This window comes from Sander vitreus, chromosome 2 (genome assembly GCF_031162955.1).
Source record: "Sander vitreus isolate 19-12246 chromosome 2, sanVit1, whole genome shotgun sequence".
NCBI classification, from domain to species: Eukaryota; Metazoa; Chordata; class Actinopteri; order Perciformes; family Percidae; genus Sander; species Sander vitreus.
In genome coordinates this window covers 15,930,700-15,954,149 of record NC_135856.1, presented here as the reverse complement: position 1 = coordinate 15,954,149, position 23,450 = coordinate 15,930,700, and the positions used below count along the sequence as shown (strand labels likewise).

The following is a 23,450-nucleotide window of genomic DNA, read 5'->3' as shown; positions in this document are numbered from 1 at the left end:
CATGCTACAAGTATAGAGAGTGACACTGATGCAGTTTCTTGCCCTGGTAACAACCAAAAACCAAGACGCTCTGATGTGCAGAAGAACATATTATTTTACTGGAATACAAAAGTTGACAAAACAGTCCCATTCCAAAGTCCATTCAGTGGGCGTTGCTACATGACGATTTACATCCGCACATGGAGTTTGTGAAGTTGTAATGTAGCTGCAGATGTTCAAATGTACTTTTTTTCTGAGTACTTCAAGGAGTTATTGTTCACGTTGGCTTGGATCAAAGCCAACAAAATATGAAGCAAACATAGATGGAAGGTCTCAGAATGTTTTTTATTTCATAATCTGTAATTCCATGAAAACTGAGTAAACTCCATTTGAGGGCAATGTAATATCCCCAAAAGCTCAAGAATAGCTACTGAATAGAACTTGAGGTGAAATGTCTCTATTACCCATTTTTACAAAGTCAAGAATGAACTTTGAAGCTCAACTGCAGATTTATAGCATGTCATCTTGACTTTATAGAACAACTAAAGCCTCTTACATTACATTCATGTTGCATCTATGATCAATCAATCAATGATGTTTATAAAATATATCACTTTCTGTCCCATCTAAAAAAAGCTTGAATTCATCCCTGACTTTATTTTTTCCTGATCGATATTTGTTTGCACACTTTTCCCTCTGAGATGCATCGGTTATCAGGAATGATATATATATATATATATATATATATATATATATATATACTATGATATATATATATATATATATATATATATATATATATATATGTATATATATATATATATATATATGTATATATATATATATATAGAGAGAGAGAGAGAGATGTTTTTTGCTAAGAAAGATAAACATAACTCCCAAATCACGCTTTTATTTCAAGTTCTAAAGATTGTTGTTTTACCATACTCACTGCCTTCTTTACGTCATTTACATTTATTTATTGCCAGATGACTTTGTCCAAAACAACTTGCAAATGAGTTAAACTCCAAGCCAGCGTAAATAGCCTTCATGATGACACGTTTAAAAAAATTAACTCCAGTCTGTAATTGTCATAGAAAAAATAAACACAAATGATTTCATTCATGCCCTTTATTTCTCTTTAAAGGCTCCACTCTGAAAGCTTAGAGCAGTGATTACTTACTAGGAATGTTTAATGTAAGCTAAATTATTTTGAACATCACAATATAAAACACTAAATAAATAAGTAATAAAGCGTTGATATGTCATAATGCATTAGCTCAATCAAACATCTCCCTCTGCTAATTTAAAACAGCTAATTTATGATGGTTCCATGTTTGATGACATAGTAAATTAAAAAAAATCAGCCATTTTGACTGTGAAAGTATTATTTAGTTTTGTGACAATTTAGGTAAGTTGCTTTGATTTTGCAGTGCAATCTCATTTTGTCATTAGTCAAAAATAATATTTCACAAAAAAAACCACCAAAGAATGTGTGTGTTTACTCCACAAACACAAACATTCAAGTTCTCAATGTATCTGGACTGGTGTGAGTATATTTGTGTATATAGGTGTGTATCCTTGTGCACTACAATAGTCAAGGTGACCTCGTAGTCATTCACTCAGTGAGCTCTCAGCTGTAGCAACATCTTGTAAAATTTCAACCTTCCCCTGCGTGGCACAGATTTAGTGACACCATTAGCAGAGAGTCATTCTGACTTGAAAAGGTTCTTAACTGTCCTGTCTGAAGAGAGGGCACTGAGGCGTTAAAGAGGCAGAGTTTTAGCCTTGGAACTGGGATTGTCCTTCAGCTTTGAGCTATACCTGCAAAGACAGAGGGCTAGTTGAAGATGGGAAACAGGAAAATGATCTGTATCTGTCTTCTGACTACTGGTCAAAATATATGCAAAATATACAGTTTTGCAACTCTGACAAGCTAGACATTATCTGTCACTGCATGTTGTATGATGAAGTCAATTTTATTGTAGGGCAGGCCGTTTTTTATATATCCATCTCAGCTCTAGTGGTGTGCAGCCACACAGATAGTTTTATGGTCTGGTTTGCCCAGGTTTGAGATATTAATCTCTGAGATTTCTGCAACCACCCCATAAAACTGACATGCTTGGAAATGCAGGTAGGCTGCTCAGAGCATTTCTTTTCCACAAAAAGTGACCCAATAAACCACAGACCTTAGGCTTTTAAGTGCATCCATTTTTGCCCTCCATGTGGACAGTCCACTGCCCCTTAAAAAGCAGCCACAGCCACATCTCAGACTATAGTTCACCAGGGGGCAGCATCCATCCACAAACAACACATAGAGATGTTGCATGACAGAGATTTCCTGTGTCCTGTAATTAGATATTTCGCACAAATGCTTCTGTGTGTCTGAGGGGAATTCGCGGCAGAGCCAATCTTTTGATGTCTGCATTCTGTTCAAGATGGACAGATTTTATTTTTCTCACAGAAAGCGTTCATTCCCACAGCAGTCACACATAGACAACCATAGTGGGCACACCTTTTGCACGAATTTGCAGTTATATTACAGTTTAATGATTATCAGCCTCTCAGCAGTCTTTCATTTCCTTGTTCACTTCAATCAAGACTAATGAACCTTTGTACCATGTGTGATAACTCACTTACTGAGAGCATTGTTTCCCTGGAATTTAAAATATACACAATTCTGAGTACCTCATTGTTCCTTATCAATGTTAATCATTGCTTCACCCTGATATCTTATTACACTCCATTATGTGGAATTACTTTGACAAATACATTATTTCAGCGTGACAGCAAGTAAAATCGAAATACACAAAATTGTCCACATAGGTCCCTGTGATCCAACTCCATTCCTGCCCAGATGTGATCTGGTTCTGGCCAGTAATTCTGAATTCTGAACCAAAGTGCTTGTAATGTATCTACCAGATGTGATGCTCTTCAAGGAACAGTTGTAGGGCACAGTTGAACTTTTCCGCTCAAGGTTACTATGGATAGTCAGCCAACCCCCTTCGTCCACATGTTTAGTAGTGTGTTGCCTCACAGACCCATCTGAGAGATTGTGGGAGCCGTGAAACCAGTGCACATCTCCGTCTGGGTAAACGTTTTTGAAGGTGCAGGCGGGACCGTCACTAGTCGAAACACCCTCAACGATTCCACAACACTCTGAGAGGAAGAACATAACAAGAGTTTTGAAATTAACTTCAATAATGTACTTCATGTACAGAACATTAGAGATACTTAATGTTCTCAGTTGTGAAACTATCAAAAACCCACAGTACCTCACTGATTATTCCCATTATCAAATCTATACCAATCACTAGGAAGAAGTGGTGGAAGGTGCATTTACTCAAATATTGTAGTGCAATTGCAATTCACATTACTTTACCCGCTATCTTTTAGTAAAAAAAAAGATACTTTTTACTTCTCTCTATTTATTTGGCAATTATAGCAACTAGTTACTTTGCATGCATTGTTTTACACCCAAAACGCATGATGGGTTTATAAAACATGATGCTTATTTAAATATATTACTCTGCCCAACAGTACAGTCTATAAAGTTGTTTACGTTATCTTAACTAGTAGCTACATTAAATTACATTTTAATAAGGCATTCTGGTAATTCATAAGGATTTATAAGTTTTAACTAATGTCTTTATCGGCTAAGAAAGCATTCATTAATGCTTTATACATTAGCCCTAACACATTAAAAAATGAAAACTTTTGGGTTGCCAAATTGTAAAAACTAGATTTTTCTGCATAACTGGCTTTGACTTTCTAGCTATTGAGCAATTTAATTCATCAGGAAAGATTCTCTAATTGGGTGGTTCAACCACTTACTTTCTGCAAAAGAGCTGCAGACCAAAATCGATTAATTAGCAACTCATGCAGACCGGCTGGCTCATTTTCTAAAAAATCCACCAGTTCTGCATTTAAAAATGGTATTAAGTCATTAATAAACAGTAAACAATATCAATAATCCACCAGAATGAGTACATTATTTTAAAAAGGGATTGTGCATTTATGATTTACTAATATGCCATTAGTTTGCAGTTGTTAATAATGAATTCATAATTTTTGTAACAATTCATTTTGGTTCAGATGCTCTGCAGTTTCAGTTCAGAAGGAAAATAGTCCATTGAAGTTGCCTTCCTGATGCTTGTGGAGGATGAAAAACCAGCCAGAGAAATGTTCTAAAACCTGATAACTCAAAGGTTGTTTTTAACTGATGGTATCGGTTTTATTTGTGTATAAAATATTAATACATTACCTATTAACGCTTAGATACCTAAGGTCATTTTTACAGTTCATTGTCCGTCTGGTTTTATTTTCTAAAAAAGCTTGTAAAACATCAATCCTGTTGTCTACAGTCAATTTATGAACATCATTTCTTTCAGGAAAAACTGGGCTATTAGAATATTTGTGCTGCAGTGAGGCCACTTGAATGTATGAATCTCACAGATATGTATTGATATCACACACATATCAATAAAAGCTAAGCCAATCTCCTGTCTAAATCAGTTCCCATATGTATTAGGAATCACACTGTGAAGAAATAAACATTATAACTTATACAGTTGACAAAATATATACATTTTTTAAAAAAAAGTCCAGACGCTTTTGCCCTTTCTTGGATATAAGAGTTTGGATGTATTGCTGAACAACTCCGAAAAGAGGCACAACTTCCAGGTTGGATAGAAAACCTTCTGTAAAGGCTACAAAGACACCAAAGACACCCCTGTGATGGCTAACTCCTTAGCTTTTAGCAGGAACAATCGGTAAGTGGCTAACCGTTATCAAATTATCTAAATATTAATCAGAGGTGCCGTTTATTATCGTGGACGATCCCTTAGGGCTCTTAGGATCAAGCCTTTAGTTGTAATTTACCAACGCTTTAAGGACATTTTTATCTACATCAATGCATAAGGAGTAATAATCCAATACTATGCCCATTGGGTTTTTGGGCATTTTAGACCTTAATTTGATAAGATAGCTGAAGACTTAAAAGGGAAGAGAGAGGGGGAATGACATGTCGCAAAGGGCTGCAGGTCTGAATCGAACCTGCTGCCGCTGTGACAAGGACTGAGCCTCTGTACATGGGGCGCACGCTCAACCAGGTGAGCTACCCAGGCAACCCCCACTGTGTCTTTTCTGAAAAGTTTTTCATAGTACATTTTGCTGTTAATAATTATGTTACACATTATATGTTATATAAAAGTTGAAATGCTATTGAATGCTATTTGAATTATGCAAGTAATTGAATATTTGTACTAGTGGGTATTACTACGTTCCCTTAAAGGTAAAGGTGGAGCAAATTTGAATTACCTCTTTTACTGTGGCTAGCCTGTGAAATCATAAAGTCTTATGTGATTTTATCTTAACCTATGTTAATACATTGTATATTTATTTTTTGATTATATTTTGTATAATTAATCCAAATCTGCAAGGTAATTAGTAACTGAAGCTATTAAATAAATGTAGTAGAATTAAAAACTACAACATTTGCCTCTGAATTGTAGTGGAGTAGAAGTTAAAAGTATCAGAAAATTTAAATACTCAAGTAAAGTAACTCAAAATTAGAAAGAGTAAACTACAGTACTTTACAGTACAGTTTGTATTTATTTACTTTCTACCATTGGGAGTTTTGGACCACTAGTTCGCTATGGAGCTGTGTTTTATGAGCGGGATCACCTTTTTCTTGTCTCGTGCACGCACACTATATACTGACACTACGCATACTGTAGGCCTGCCAATGGTTTCACACTATTGTCCTGATCGACAAGTGTGCCAAAAAAAACACAAAAATGAGCCAACAAAAGCAGTGCAGAAGGACACATGTGAATGTAAACAATACAGGATTTATAATAAATAAGCTTTTCAAATGTTTTATAATTAAGTAAATGTATTCAACAGGTTTGTTAGACCTCAATGATAACACAATGCTTGCAATGGTGAGGTTATACCACCTTAAGTACATAACTTGCCTAGTTTTGCTAAACTGATTAGAACTAATCTTAGAATGAATGACTTCTTGATGGTGCAACCCAGCCTGAATGTAAATATTTGACTTTGTTTACTAGAAAACTCCACAGGGCACCATTACTGTAAGTAAAGAATCTGAATAATTATGCCACCACTGCAATAGAGGAAGTAGCTAAAGAAGCAGACGTGTCTTTGTATTTTGTACATTCATGATAGCAGTTTTACAAAATAGTGTTGAGACAAGAATGTCTAAATAAGAATGGCTGTGGACACTGACCTTGTAACTCCACTCTTGTATATTGATGCATAGCTCCCTGGTTGGATTGCAGTTTACACCTGTAGTCTCCGCGCTCCAGTGGCTGCACTCTCTTAAAGATGAGGGACAATTGTCCATGTTTATACTCACAATGGAAGTGGCTTAGAGTGTGCGTGTGGTGTTTGATATTTCCTTCATTGTCCACAGAACAGAAAGATCTGTTTTTTTGGGACCAGTTCATGTGTTTGATTGATAGTCCATGCCGTGATGAGGACACTTTACAGTTTAGGGTAACCTGTTTGCCACACTCTGCAGTAATCTTGGGAGTCACATTTAGTTCCACAAACTCTGTAGACAAAGATACAAATATTGTACTGAGATTTAAAGGAAACAAAAGCTTCTTGTTGGTTTAACATTGTTATTAGCAGAACCCCACTGCTATAGCTTACATATTAGGGCATCACACCCAGATCTTCCTTTAAACCTTTAGAGGAAGAATCCAGAGATTCTTTCCTCCTGTATACCTGTGATAATTTGAAAATTCAACAAATTTGTCACTTTTTCTTCAATAAATATGTCTACTGAATACATGAGTTTAAACTGGTTACAGTTTTTTTTTGATTGCTAAACAACAGTGGACACAACTGAAGCCACAAGTGCAAAACTCAAACTACAGTCTGCACAGCAGCAGTTCATATGGACCAAACTCTAGTTTGTTTTTCATTGCTTGAACACAGTTTTCAAAACTCTACACACTTATCCCATGACTTTAACCACACACTGCTGTCAAAACAGAATAGATTTCAGTCTGGTGCCTATCAAACACTGCTGATTAAGAATTTTGCTGAAAGCCTAAGTAGGTGTCTTGTTTTAAACTAGTTAGTGAACATATACGGTATTTATATAGAGAAAGCTCAGAAAGCCTTTTTTTTGTATACAAACACCAAATAAGAATGAAACAATTATACACTGTACTGTTTGAGAGAAACGGGTAAAAGAGCAAAGATACCAATATGTCCAGGTAAGTCTGAGGTTATATACACAGTTATAAAAACAAATGTGAAAAACACTATATCTTTACTATAGTAAAACTGTGTTCTTACTGTTTTTCAGAGAGTATAAGAATTGGTATATAACAGAGTTTGAGTTTTGCACATGTGGCTTCAGTTACACATACCTTGTGTTGTAAGAACGAATGCTGTTAGAAGCCAGAGAAGTGTATGCAATGCTGTGTACCACATTGTCCCCTCTTTTGCATTTCACTGTAACATGGAGAACAATCACAATAAAACAGTTTACTCATTTAACACTTATATTACAGTAAAAAAGCAGCATGTTTGTCTTATATCTGAGTAGAACTGACCTCAGGATGATTGGTGCTTCTCCTCAGCTCTTCTCAATTGTCTCTGATTCCTTATGGTGCTTATCGTCCTTCAGACTTGTCCCTAAGAGCAGAACGTTAATTATTACAGAATTATGAAGAGGAATTACCAGGAAGGCTTATCTCTGTGGAGGGTGTGTGCTGTAATCTAAACAACAAGGGGAAGGGAAAGGAAAGTGTGGTGTTTTGTGTGTGTGTGTGTGTGTGTGTGTGTGTGTGTGTGTGAGTGAGTGAGAAAAAGTGAAAGAAACAGACAGAGGCCTTTTCATGAAAAAGATTTGATTTTTCCCATGAGGTCATTATGACTATTTGATATTGTTCAAACTCCACGGCAATAGCCACAGGGGAAAGGCTTTGATCTTTTATGTTCTAAAGAGTCACTCTTGCTCAGTTGAGGACTGTGTTGTGTCCTATTGTAAGTTCTTTGGTCATTTTATTGGAAGCAGTCATGTAATCATGGAAGAGTGAGATACATGTCAATAACACACACACACACACACACACACACACACACACACACACACACACACACACACACACACACACACACACACATTGTACCATGACCCATTAAGGGTTCATTTTTTATTTATTTATGTTTTTCTTCTCTGTAAATCTTTTTTACTTTAGTTCCTATCTGTTCCAATTACTATATAATGGGAGATTAATTCATTGTTGCTACTTTCTTTCTTTCTTTCTTTCTTAACAAGAATTAAATGTGTAGGACGATCTTGCAGGCTGTAGAGAAACTTGGTGAGGGTTGTTGCAACTAATGTACTGCACATGTAAAATGTCCATGTTGAGACTGCATGCAAAAATACAGCATCCCATTTATTTCAATGAGAGGACACCGGCAAAAAATGCAGGGTCATCTTGCAAAACGTTTCAGGGGCTTAAGGCCACATTTTCTGCTACCAGCATACTGTGTAGCACACACAAATATTTGTCTGCAACTGTCGGACGTAGTTGCATTTAGGCACCATGTTTTTGACAAGAAAGAAAATGTGTGGGGGAAAAAAACGACAATATCTCTGCGGCACTATAACAATGTCACACTGCTTCTGCCTTTGGTTCTTGGAGACCACAGTAATTTTTTTACACAGCCACTAGAGGGGGGCTCTTAGTAAAACATCTTCAAGTCTTATTGCTTCACGTACCTTGTTTTGGCAGTATAGATGCAGTTATACACCATAACAGTATTGTATGTTGTTTTCTGAATCCCTTCACCAGTTTTCTTACATTTTACTGAATTGTGAAAAAAATGTAGCATTAAAATTTCACTCATGATTTATTACTGTCAACAACAGTTTTTTTGTTGCACATAATGCATTTTTTATGCATAATGTACAAAACTGACATCTTCCTGCTGCAGCTTTGGTAGTTTTGGTAACAACACAACAGAACAACAAAACAGCCAGTCATGTTTACCATTAGTCCTCATCTTAACAGTGAATCTAAACAACTTAATGATTGGCAGATTCAGTTCATCAGCATGAAGCCAAGCAGACAAACTGATAAACCTTTAAAAGTGGTTGACATTTCTGTTGATGTTATCTACCTGACAGTCTCTAGTGAGCCTGTCTCCTGCCTTATACAGCGTCTATACAGCAATAAATTCTGAATACATTCTGATTTCTGAGGTTTTGTCTTTTGCCCTAACGGCAGGCTTTTATGGTTTTATGAGGCCAGTATACACTTTTGTCAAGGTTGATGTGTCCATAGCGATAAAGTATTACATTTTTAATCAACAGTCTGCCACCTTTCATCACTTGGCTTTTTTATTTTCTTCCTCAAAACTTTAGCTGACGATGTGTATTCATCACCCTCTGAACGCCCTTCATGTATGATTTAATCATTTACTTGACTCTCAAACACATTTACCCCATTACAGTTTCCTTTAGCTGTTGATCCAGCCCTTGTAGTTGTCTTAAGTTTATTGTGTTAACAATCAGTACTCAGTATTCATTACCTCTGCCAAGGTGGTTCTGTTTTTCAGTTTGGTTACTACTAATCTTATTGTATATCTTCTGCTGTGTCATTTGTAAGGTTATATATGTAACTACATTGCGCTACTGTACGTTAACTACGTCACATACATACGTAGCTGTAGCTACATAACAAACATAGTTATTTTAACCCAAACCAAGGTCTTTACCTAAACCTGACCAAACTGTGACCATTTTCACAATGTTAACCACATTTTGTTTAGGTACGAGGATGTGTTGCTCTCTTTCCACCGGGAATGGGTGCTAATTTAGGAAACGTCTTGTGGGTCGTATTAGAGGTAAGGAACAAACAACCTATTGTACGTGCAAAGCACGTAAAAGCACAGTTGTAACACACAGTTACACTCACCTAAGTGGAATGCAGCCATCATTAATGGTATTAATTCCTTTAATGCCCAGTCTGTAATCTGTCTTTGGCTATGCACACACGCACTACACATAAATACATGTTTTACTTCAATTCATTTTCTCATATTACAGGAAACCATGGTGTCAAAGTCTCAGGCCTTCCCTGCCCTGCATTACATCAATGATGCGCCTTAGTTACACAGCATGTCAGGTTTCATCCAGTACTTAATTGCTGTGGGGGACCAGATTATCCATAACGCTGAGTTTTCTCTGTTGCTTTCACATGATTTGCAGAAGTTCTGGTAAACCGCTGAAGTTGTCCAGTTGTGTTTGAGTCACATTCTGGACCTCCTGCTATGATGATTAATTAGGTAGATTTTTATGCAGTAAGGGGAAAACTTCCAATTGGTGAAGTTTGTGTATTACATATTTGTTGTTAGGGAGCCCCCCCCCCCACAGAAAACAAATTAAGATTATTCTTTTATTGCCATAAGTGTATCATGAGACATGCCTTGATAAAATAATCAAAAAGCAGTTGTGGTCTTGACCGGTCTTGAAATAAAGTCCTGAGTCCTCTTTATTTAAGACCAAGACAAGACTAAGTAAAAATGCGGTCAATTCTGAGACAAGACCTTCAAAAAGTGGTCTCGAGACCAAGACAGATCTCGGGTACAACACTGCCAGAAACTAAGATTTATGAGCACTTTATGAAGCAACAACATCTCACTATGTATGATATGGGATATGTAGTTCAGTATTCATGGGGGATTTGGACCAGACCACAGCACAATGAATCATATGCACATGGGTGATATCACTTTGTTCTCAGCTCAACACAGTATTTTCTGGGTCAGGTTAATAGCCAGTGTCTTTTGGTTTTTCGCCACTTCTGCTACACCTTCAACTCACTTGAACTTCTCTTAGTGCAACAATTTGAGGAGTATTACTTTGGTACTGTCCTTAGATGTTTGACTGGAAAGACAATGTGTGTAAAGAGAGGAAAGCTGCCCCCCCTTCTCAGCATATTTGACTGTTGATTCCAGCCATCAGCTGCATGGTTGTAGTGCTTAGTACAGCCATTAGTGGTGGTGACTGGTGACATGCAGAAAATGGCAGGATCCATTTAATGCTACTATCTCCTCCTTCCGGAGCCGTAAGTGAGAGGGGCAGGTCAGGACAGGACAGGAGAAGAGAAGCAAGGCTCTAAATTATACAGCATGTGTTTTGCGAGCAAAGAAGCAAAGCAGTTTGAGCAAAAAAACGAGTTTCTTTGTTGAAATGGCTGCGCGCAGGTAGCAAGTGACTCGCCACTCAAATAAAATTGAGCCGATTTTACCCAACAGTCACAGAGGCGCCTCAGTGGATCTCTGCATGGCAATGATTTTAGGCTTTAGCTGTAGTGTGTTTTTTAGGAACAAAAGTTTGAAAAAACACAGCACTCCTTCCTGTCACTATGAGTTTTATACATTCTGTCAAAAACAGGAATCATCTGCTGTCTACAAATGCAATAAACATTGGCCTTTATTTGAACAGACATACTCTGAGGGTCCATTCGATCATGATTAAAATACATAAAGTACATAAACATACAAGGCACATCCATCTGTGCTAGTGACTTGGTAGTAGAGAGACATCACATTAAATAACTAATGCATTAGCTGAGAGAGAGACAATGACCAACGATTATCAAATTCAAAGCTAATTCATTTAAAATGCACCAAAGCAGTCCTTCTCTTCAGCTATAGAATTTCTTGAGTCATACAGTATGGTAAAAGATTCCCAATGAGATTAGCCACATCATAGCATCTGTATAAGATATTCTGCAATACTCTAAAACAGTTACATTTGAGTCAGGTTTTTCTTTCAAGAAGTTATAGTTTTAAAAAGCTAGTAGAGTTTGTCCAGCAACATGATCTGTGATGACACACTAATACACAGCTCCACAATATCTTAATATATTCTATTGAGAAAAATATAGTAAAATATCAATTTACTCTTTCTGAAAGAAGTTCACGCTGTTATCCAGACATAACCATTGTCAATAATAAGAAAACCAACAAACAGACCTCGAAATTGTGTAACTGGAACATCCAGCACAATCTGTGTAAATTCTGATCTAAACATTTCACATACATTTCAATCTGGTCAAACTGTGAGCTTATTAGCAAACCTTTGGAGATGCTACTTTCTGAAAACTTGTGAGAGGAAGGACACATCCTTACACCGACACACAGACACACAGACACACACATGCTGACAATCACTCAACACTTGAAACACTTGAAACATCAAATCAGGCACTGAAAGAAAAGACCATTATCCCCTAACTTTATAAACACGGACAGACAGATTGTGGTGTCTGTAATCCAGTTTACCCAGGAGCCTCAACTCCAGACTGCTCTCTGCTAACAACCTTGCACAGACCAAACCAACACATTACACTCTAGGACTCCCCCGTTGCCCCAATTCACCCTCTCTGTCTGTGCCCTCTGTTCAAGCCTTTAAACTCTGAGGACATCTCCATCACACACAATCATGAATCACATTTATGAGCTGATCTGGAAGCTTCGCTGCGCTCATAAACACACCACCCGACCCAATCTCCACTCATAAAGAGTGCTATCACACAGTTAATGTCTATTGGAAGGTTTGTTGGAGGTTACAGAATGAGAGTATGCAGGAGTGGGATGAGCTGTCCTTGTGGGTTTGGACTGAAAAGAAATGACACGTATTGCTCTTTTTAAAGCCAGTGAAGTTAAGTCTGGTTGTAGAGGCTGCACTCACTCTTGTATTAGATAAGGAGCAGTAACGGATGTCCTCTGAAATGTGTTTTCAGTTCAATACAACACGATCAAACTCCCATATCCCACATCTAGTAATTTAATGGGAAGAGTGTGAAAGATGTTTTTCGTCTGTCAGCATTTTGAGCTGGCACAGGCCCTGGCAAACCATGCTGGGTCCTGTTGGGTCTTGCAGTACGGTATGAGGATACACACCACGAAAAACATGTGACATTGCATGACCAAATACAAGGCTTTGTATTTCTTCTTTTGTTTTACACAGGGTTTTATATTTGCAGACATGTTAAATGGTTAAACACAATCAGGAACAATTAGGTTGAAGTGAAAAATATTAATTATTGACCACAAAAGTGCATTTTATGATGTAAATATCACAAATGGATGGATGGTCACAAACTAGACTCATCAGCTAACATTTGTTTTTGTCTTGCACATACAGTACACTAGAATATATACAATATTGTGATGAGTAAACTCTATAATGGAGGACAGACCATCTAGGTTCATATAACGCTATTTAAGCCATACTTTCACATGGTCTACAAGGCTTTGGAGTCTAAAGTCATGTTTTTCTTTGTTTCTATATATTTTATATAAATGAATGCTATATTTTTTGTATTTTATGTATTTTCCGTGCAAACCATATAAGTGTGCTGGAAAGACGAGGTGATATCCTGAATGATCATTATGCCTTTGCTTTTTATTCCTAAATTCATAAATGACCTTTTCATGAAAAGGTGCAAAAAACTGAGAAAGAGCAGAAAGAAAATGTAGAGTAGACATGAAAGGGTAATTGCTGATTGTTGCTAAGTTTTACAGTTCTCAGTTTTTGACACACCGCTTTAACATGCAATTCATCAACATTATATCCAAGTCTCAGTGGGGAAATCCACAAAGTCCATCAGATCAATGAAAAATGTCTTGATGTTTTTAAGTCATGAATGCAGATAATTGGTTCACTCTCTGGGATCATATGATTTTAAAGGTCATCCCTACTTTAAAAGGCCTCACTGTTGCTTTTAGAAATGGCCTGTCACATTGATTTACATAAAGTTGCAATGCACTGAAGTAGAAATTACCCTCAAGTGGTTAGAAAAGCTGCAGTTACTACGTGAACATCGAGAAATTAAGGAGAATTGAGCTTTGCCATCTGTAGCATCATGATACATCAATCTTACCACAATATACAGGCTGTTACAGAAACTAAAGCTGCAATTGAATAATCTTGATTGTAGTGCAGCTGCCTGCTGTAGTTGGCAGGAACAGGAGAGATTTTAGAATTGATAGAAAACCATCATGACATGTTGTTACTGACAACACATCAAAGTCTGTTTAAAGGTCTTGGGGAGTACTACTAGTCTGGCTATCACCAGACCAAGCTCAGTCTTTTAAGATTGAACATTAGTCTGGGGAGTCTGCTCTGTATTTTCTATTGCACAAGAGGCGTGATCAACATAGGCATAGTTCAAATGACTCTGTACGCAATTGGACAGTCCTTCAGCCAATCAGACCAAAGATCCGGGTGACGTACTTTACACACATACACACACACACACACGCACACACACACACACACACACACACACACACACACACACACACACACACACACACACACACACACACACACACACACAAACGGGGTTTGAGCTGAGCTCCATTCTTTTGGCCACCTGCGGGGTTAGCTGGTAAATTAGGTTTTTACCAAAGCCAGTCGGTAGTAAGGCAAACACATTATTCTTTTGTAGGAATTGTTCCAGGGCAAGTTTCTGTTCCATTTTCAGAGAAAATCAGAAAAACTTGAGAAAACAGCAGCGACAGCAGCATCAACGGGTTGCTGCGCTTCGGTGGCCGGCTTGTTGAATGTAAACAAAAAGCTGCTTGCCGTCGCTTCTCTATCGTCATCGTGTAAAACCCGGCAACAGCACGCCAGGTGGATAAGCCAGTTTGTGATTGGTCCCTGCAGATTTGTAACGGAAGCAGGATAGAAATGTACAGGTTTCCAATCTGAGCTGCAGGGCGAAATCAAATTGCCGGCAGATTGGGCTGGGTTTACCCAGTCTAGAGTACTACTGCATTTGGGAAAAAAAGTAGCATAAAGCCTTTTTGGGCTCCAGAGGGAGCTGTAAGATAAATTGCCTTAAGTGATGTTACTTGAGGCAATTTGAAGAATTATTGTATTGGGAAAGTAAGGTTTGGCATAGACTTTACACACACATCCATCACCACGACTTTCACCTATTACTTTCCGCCCTCACTACATAAAGGACATATCCAATATGAACATATTTACTCTATACTGTAGTGTTAAACCAGTTTCAATCAAGAGAAACTTCACAGCACTGTTGTACCAAGAAAGCCCCATAACATATTGTGAAGTGAGCATAGACAGCTCAAAAGAAACTACACTGTTTTTATTATGTTGTAATATTTACTATAATGAAAAATATAATTGCATTAGCACCAACCATGGATGTATTATATTAACTGGATACCGGATCCCAAAATGGTCCCTATTTAGTTAAATGGAGTTGCTTGCCTGGCGCATACTCCAATAACGTTTCTAAGCTTCCAGGTTAACTTCCGTGATATGCGGCCCACTGAATATGCGCAGTACTGTTTCCCCCACTGGCCCCACCCGCGAGTTCCCGCTCGGCCCATAGACGTGTGTGGTGACATTATAGGTTTTTAAATCGCTTTTCTCGGCTAGAGGAACGTTTTTTAAATACAAAAATTCCATGGATTAAAAATTCAGAATAGAAAGAGTCATAACCGACCTTGTTTGCAGTTCGAGGTGCCCCGTTAACAGTTTTACAGACGTCTCTTTTACAACGGTGGCCTATGGGGAAAATCCTTTTTGGGCTGCAGGGGGATTTTTTTGTTGCAATACCGCAAGTGGCCACTGGAAGATATTAACAGAAAGGCTGAGCGCTCTTCCTGGGGGCCTGGCACCACCGCTGGCATTGCAGTTAACTAGAGGCTGCATTTGTTACTTCCACCCTCCAAGTCGGCAGAATACTGTCAGTCTATGAATTTTTTGTTTTTGCATAAAAGGTAAAGCAATGTGTGCATAATATGACAGTACGTGTGACATCCTCCTCCACCACATATCCATAAATTCTTAAAGATGTTTGCATAATTATATATTCAGTTTAATAAGCAGTGCAAGGTACCGCAGTGCTGTTATTAGCCCCATCTGCAATGTCCCTGTTCCTGCATGTGATTCATGGATTCATCAAATACAGGAGGTTGCTCTTGACCAGCTCAACATTATTCTGTCCTGCATAATCAGATTTATCTGAGTCATAATTCTCTCTAATCTCTAAAGGAACGACTGTCTCAAGCATCCTCGCTTTCTTTTGTTTGGACTGTAAATGGGTGACATTACAATTACAATACAATATTTGAATAAACATCCCATGCCTCCTGTAAGTCCAGTGGTGTTGTTGGCAGCTTTGATGCAGGACAAATTTATGTTTGATGGAGAGTTCATCACTGAGAAACCAGCTCTGAGGAGATCAGAGGCATGTTTTTGTAGAATCAGAAAGCTAATCAGGCTCAGAGCATACAGGGCAGCTGGCCTACCTTCTTAGCGAATGTAGGGCCGTGCTCAAACTTGACGCCAATGTTTGCTAATGCTGAGGATTAGCCTCTTCTGTTTGCTTGCACGTTGCAGCTGCTGATGTGTTATTGCAGCATTACTGGACCTAAACAAATCCTTCATTTTGGCTCGACTCCCTGATGAGATTCTAGCTTCTAAAGGTGTTTTATGATAGGATGATAAAATGTGGTTCAAACTGCCTCACTGAAAAAAGAATGCCCCCCTGTGTGATTAACACTTCTGTAGGCAACCACTTCACACTGAAGGGCTTATAGAAGTTATTTCACTGCCAGACATTTAAAGTGGATATATTTACCTTCATTATAATTATAATAATGATTATGGTGATTGCAGTGAAAGCACACAGAGATCTCTATGCATTTCATCCCCTCATGGTAATCCATGTCTGACAGAGAAATTATTTTCATTTAATAACACGACTGTACAGATGTCCACATGCTGGTGCTTAGTGTACAGTGCTGGTCCCTTAATTAAGCTTTAGTGCTTCACCTTGATTTGGACAAGGTCAGTCTGCAACATAATCACAAAGGATGAACCATGCAGGAGGAAGCATAAATAGTTTAGCAAAGGTAGCCTCTGTGAGGCTGTAAAATTTGTTTTTGATCTGTAACAGTCATGGTGAAGTAAATGTAATCAATTGCCAGAGGGCAGTGTCAAAATAAAGGTCTTCATGTTGAAAAGAGATGTCTGTAACAGTATTACATAGCTTATATTATAGTTTATTATAGTGTAAGCAGAAAGGTCAACACTAATCACTTGTGAGATTTGATATAACATGTTGAGGATGAAATAATCGTTCAGGTATTTAGTCAGCAAATATTGGACTGTATCAAATTGCATGGTATCCATCCAATAGTTGTCGAGACAAAAATAATAGCTGCACTGTTACAATATAGCTTCACTACTATAACACCTTTACACCACTACAATAACGCTATAACATTGCAATAAGACATAGGGAGGTAATACTTCATGTGCTGACTGAATAAAGGTTCCTTCCAAGGGTTAATACTCTTGACAAATCTGCCAGCTGAACACTTCTAGTGTGTAAAAACCTTCACTACGGAGGAAGGAAACACATGTCCTTTAACCTTGTATTGTTAAGGCTGATGGACTGAAGTGTTTGTGTTATCCAGCAGGGTGCCATACTTCTTCATGTTGTTGTCCCTCTAATTGTCCCCTCAGTCAAATTCTCTTTCTAGCCTCACACATCAACACCTTGTTTTGCCAAAACAAGACAGCCAAATGGCCTACGCCCTGGTTTACTGAAAAAAACCCGGTCTTAAGCAGGCCTGCAGGACATGGGAAGGACAATGGAGTGAATCAAAACTGGAAGTTTTCTACCTCTCATGGCATAAGTGTATGTTGAATTACGCAACCCGGTCTCACGCCAGTTCGTTAAATAGTCAATGTTATTTATTGAGTTGTGTACAGGTCACGATTTTCTCGTTTATTTTGTGTACAGGTCACGATTTTCGAACATTACCATTTCACGAACTGCCATGAGACTGGGCTGAATTACAAGTGTGCTCTATTCTCTGCAAAAATCTATTGCGTGTTTGTCCATCCTGGGAGAGGGATCTATCCTCTGTTTCACTTCCTGAGGTTTCTTTCATTTTTCCCCCCTGTTAAAGTTTTTCTCGGTGGGGGGGAGGGGATAGAGACTGTAGCTCCTTGAGGCAAATATGTGATATTGGGCTATATACATAAAATTGACTTGGCTTGACAATTATCAAACGCTCTTCAGCCTTATAGGTGTTTTTGCATCCCCTATGGCTGCTCAGCTTAGACCCATCCATCTCTGAATTGACTATATTTAGACATATAGGACTGGCCTCACTGCCGATGGTATTCATGGACAGTGTGTAATAGCCTTGTAGCCTCCCCTGAGAACTCACAGATTGTGATTTAGTGGAGCTGAAATCCATAAATTTCATACAGGCAGTTGAGGAGAAGTGCAAGTGAGTTATGTTTTTGTTTACAGGGTGCTGGACCTTAATATCACAGTAATAAAAGGGGGAGAGGGTGTGTCTACAGTGAACATATGTGTTTGAGGTGTTGTATCTTTAGTTGCAGTACTGCGTTGCCGATGTGTGGAAGAGGAACTTCGCTGACACTGATCTTGATTATAAAAAGGTTTATTACAGCAAAGATTTCCGCATCAATTTACAGACTCCATGGAAATCTGGAGAGACGACAGACCTGATCTTCCAAAAAGTCGCTCTGAAGTTCTGCTGTTAAAACATGATATATATTTTGTGCATTGTATACATAAGGTGGGGGTGTGAGTATATGATTGGAGTAGGAAACTGACCAATTTAAGGCCCCATACATGGTATATCTCCAACAAAATATCTTCTGTCTTAGGGGGCCCCTTCTAATGTTAACACTTTCCAAATGTTTCAGCAACAGTAGGGTAAAGTTCATAGGAATTCCCTTATATGGCAAACCGTATATATGGCAGGAAGTATATCTATGTGTACTATATCTGGACTTTTGCAACAGTGAGATTTCACAGGGGAGAGGATTATCCCAGATAGGTCTAAGATGTATTTGTTTTTCACAGGAGAGCTGATCTCAACAAGCCATGCGTGGTGAGACAGAAAGTTGCTGTGTTAAGCAGAGTGAAGTTGGGGGCCAAAACCCAAATGGAAACTACAGTATTTTTATTCACTGGATTTGCATCTCCATTGTAAATGAACCAGTCAAAATAGAGTTTGTGATAATATTCAGCCATCAACATAACTTTGTTAAGAACACCATTCATCAGGGAAAGTGCGCCTCGTAAAGATATGAGTCTAAATATCCCAAAAATGATTGCTTCTAACAGAGTGCCGGTCAGATCATTAGCCTCCACTGATGTCCCTTTTAAAGGCATTACCCTTCATAAATGATAGCCCTGTCCATTAGTAATAGTGCATAAAATGAGCTGTTTGACTGCTGATGAAAATGGCCTCTATCAATGCTCCCACACCTCTATCACACTGCGACTGAGGATCATTCCCCCGCCTCCGTTGGGAGAAGGCGAAAAGGTAGTGTCATCCATTATCTTTTTATTATAACAAACATCAATAATATGTTTATGCAGAAAGTGTTAAGTGGTGTTGGAGATGAGGGGGTTTTGAGTGGAGAGTATGAAGGACCCAAACAGGCGTAAGGGAAAAAACCTGTAAGCATGAGACAATAAATGCTCATGTGCAACCCCTCCATCCAAGACACATACACACGTGTGAGCATGCTACCATTGTTCTAGGGGACTCATTGTGGAAAGAGAGGTGTGGGGTTTCCAATTGTAATTCTCACATCAAAGAAGGGAGCCTCACATCCTACATTGGAAGGAAATTATTTTACCAGCTTGACTAATGCCAGAGGTTGGCTATATGCACTCTTTATATTAACACTTATTTCAAACATCAAAACCGTCTATATGAAAATGCATTGAGTGGTAATGCTCCCCATTCACTTTTACATTTTATTCTGAAAGCCAAAGCAGCAGGCAGCAGCATGCTTTGCCATAGCCTGTTAAAATTGAGGACGTAGCATCCGTGACATCACCGATTGGTTTGTGGGCTGCCATCTTGTTTTTTTTGCAACCGGATGTGACGATTTTTGACAAGAGGGTGGAGCCGGTGAGGATGACGCGGCCAAGCCAGTGTTGCAACAGCGCTGCGCTAAGCTAAATGCTAAAGAGGGAAAGTTAACGATTTTCAACCCTTCTGAAGCGAGTCATCCAGTGGAGATTTCCCCGGCTAGTAAGTGCTGACCTCCGGGTATGCTACTGCCGCCATTCATCTGCATCTACGGCAGTACAGAAAATCAGCAAACTTTCCAGCTCATGCTAGCAGTAGCTAATGAGGTGCATTTCCATAATGCTGAACAAGCCTTTTTTAGGCAAGTAAATGTTCCAATTAACTTTAATGAAGTGAAAACACACAGCGAGAGGGTCAAAGTTTAAGACAATAACATGGACACCGGTGTGTAGCCACGCCCCTAAAGCATTTCCTGCTTTATCGTAAATTTTAAAATAAATGGGACCATCATCATGATGTATTGAAAAAGACTTTAAAGTAGCGATTGAGGCCATAAACTCATTATGGAAATGGTTATTGAGGTAATGAATCAAGTGAGAAGTAGGGTCATTTTCCCATAGATTTCTATAGAAATTGACTTCTTTTTGCAACCAGTGGAGTCAATGCCTGCTGGAAATAAATAGAATGCAGGTTTAAGGCACTTCTGCATTCACAGGCCCCAAAGGTTCGTCCATTATGTTTACAGTCTATGATCAGAGCACAGTTAGTCCTAAATGTAGCTGTAATATATAGGTGAACCAAATCAACAGAATTTTGAAAAGAGAGATTGCCAAAGGCTGGCTGGTCAAATCAATCACATTATATTACTAAGGCAATACAAAGAACAGCTGCAGGGCTGTCTTAGGAAATGCCAGAAAGTAAGGCACATCATTTTCAGACAAAGAAACATTAAGAGAGGTACCGGGGGAAACACAGACAGGAAAGATCATTAGGTAAAAGGTCACCGACTCTTATGTCTTTTCCTTTGGGAAACAGCAGAAATAGTTGACAATTGTGCACGTGTTGTTTGAGTATGAGGCAACACAGAAACATACCGACAAACCGATCTTTAAAGGTCCTGTGTTAAAGAGGGTCGGTTTGTTCTATTTAATCATGCAGCTTTAGAGCGGCTATAATCAATATATTTATATTAACAATGGATCACATGACCACTTCCATGCCGTAGCGATGAGGCTACAGAGAATTATCATTTGACTGCAGTTAGTTTATAGCTAACTTTAATGTTTTGGTTCAGTCTCACTGCTCTCATAGTGTAACTTAAAACCGACTACACTCTGCACCAAACGGCAGACAGTCAAAGTTAGTGATTAGGTGGTGAACATAGTGGAGCATTTATCAGTTAGAGACAGATATTTTTTCTCAGCAGTTGGTACCAAAAACGGAGCAGGAAGGAAAGTAAACATTGGATTAACGCTGATAATTTGATTCTACAGCACATTTATTAAGGTTAGGTTGAAGATTACTGGAGAAAGATGGATTACAGAACACCCATTTCAATTTAACACACATGTAAGGGAAAACAACTCTCACTGGAAAGCCCCAGGTGATTAGGTTTATCTCATCTGATTTAAAAAAAAACACCTTTAAGTCATAACTGAAAGCTTGACTTTCTTTTTCCTGGGCCAGTCTCATTGTGTTTTAGCATGCACGGATTTCCTTTATTTATTTTTGTGGAACTCAGCTGCTGTCATGTTCTGTTATCTACCTTTGAATGAGGAACAATCATGTTTACATTTGAGAGGAGGGAGAGGAGGGAAGCTTATAACAAAGTTCAGTAAATGTCACATTCCAAGTGTACAACACTGCTTCCTGAAAACTGTCTGTTTGCTACGGTACATTCCTATTTTTTAAGGAATATTGTAATTTAGCCAGAGAGAACTTCCAGAAGCATCTCTTGTTGATTAAATTGGACCAAGTACAACTTTAAAATTACACTTATATAAAGCTTGAAAGTGTGCCATGCTGAGGCAGTCATTTTAGGACAAGACGGCTGTTACTTTGGTGTCAAGGGAGTAGCTCCATGGCCATTTTGGCCAAAACAAACCCATCAGAAATGTAATCCAGTTGAGAAAGTCCTCTCATAAGGCTTCAGGGCTTGATTGAAGTTTGCCAGCAAAAGTTATGAGGAAAGCTTATCTCCCATTGTTGAAAGATTCTAGCCCTAGTGCTTGAAGCTAAATATCAAATTAGAAAATGCTAGTTTCACTTACACTTTTCACCAGCTGGGAGGAGTTTTAGTTATATAATTGTGATTACTTTCTTATGTTTTGTAGACATTAAGTCTTGTAATGTTGTCTTCCTAATCTTCTTACTTTCCTCTCCTGGAGTTTATGCTAAGCAAGACTGCTGTTACTGTCACGTTGTTGCTGTTAAGTGGCTTTGTGGATACATTTTCAAACACATAAAAACATGACAGCATTAATATAAAATCTACTTTTATCATTATGGTGCTCTCTGCTGCACAAACTAGCCTTGCTAAATACAAAAGCAATTTTACTCTTACCTCTTGCCTTTTCTCCTTGATGGCTGTTGAATGATGTCTCATATCAATGTGCATCTCTCCTGTACTGTTTGTTATCTCACACGCACTGTCACTGCTCCACCACTGCAACATGGCATCAATGATGTTGACTGCTGAGTAACTTCCATTATTGTCTCTCAAATACCTTGGCTTCCTGTCTCAAGTATAATAACACATTCAGTGGTTTTAGCACCGGGCTGTGCTTTTCCTTCCTTCCTCTACATCTAATGTCTGTAGCTTGCTGTTTTCATCTTGATCAATGGTCTGACTTTGTTCTTGGTAACTGGTTGTTATGTCTTTTATCATGAAAGAGAAATGGCAGCTGTGATCAGAATGTTGGAGTTTTGGTATTTAAGCAAACTCAAAAACGTTGCTTCATTTTTACATGATGGTTGCAAGATGAATCTGAGGGGTTGCAAAAAAGATAGTCTGGCTTAGCGGATGGTTAGTGCTGGGATAAAACCTGACATCCAGCCCATCTCTCACGCTGTCCCGTCTAACAGACCAAGGGCAGGATTGTAAAGAGAAAAATGTTCAACAAAAGCAGATGAAATAACCACTAAAACTGTGATTTGAAATAATTAGTTTAGCACATATTCAACATCAGAAAAACTCAACTCAAATATTGACATTCCCTTAGAGGCAATAGTACTATATACTGTATGTGTACCCTACTTTTCCAGCAACAATTGAGAAGAGAACTATCATACTAGAACTAGTTGCACTATTGAGTTATTCCAGCAGGTTACCTGGTATAAGAAAAACAGGGCTCTTCAAATCCAAGCCATTTTGGATTGAAACCCTGTACAGTATTATTTACACTAAACATACTAATCCTTATTCGAAAGGCTCACCACCTCATGGACCCCCTCCAGTGTCTGAAGAGAGTTACACTAATGCTCTACAGCAGCTGCCCTTAACTTTCAGGAATAGCAAGTGCAGATCAACACTGCCTGATGCAGAGTTTTGCCAG

At 38.4% G+C, this 23,450-nt stretch overlaps 1 long non-coding RNA gene across 1 annotated transcript; it reads right to left on the bottom strand.

Annotated features, from left to right (window-relative positions):
* Positions 1–840: 840 nt before the first annotated feature.
* Positions 841–22,571, bottom strand: LOC144529641 (uncharacterized). Its single transcript, XR_013503036.1, has 5 exons — positions 22,460–22,571; positions 7,572–7,653; positions 7,386–7,470; positions 6,230–6,556; positions 841–3,135 (listed from the first exon to the last, which is right to left on the bottom strand). It is a non-coding gene; the product is annotated as an uncharacterized LOC144529641 (long non-coding RNA).
* Positions 22,572–23,450: the final 879 nt, after the last annotated feature.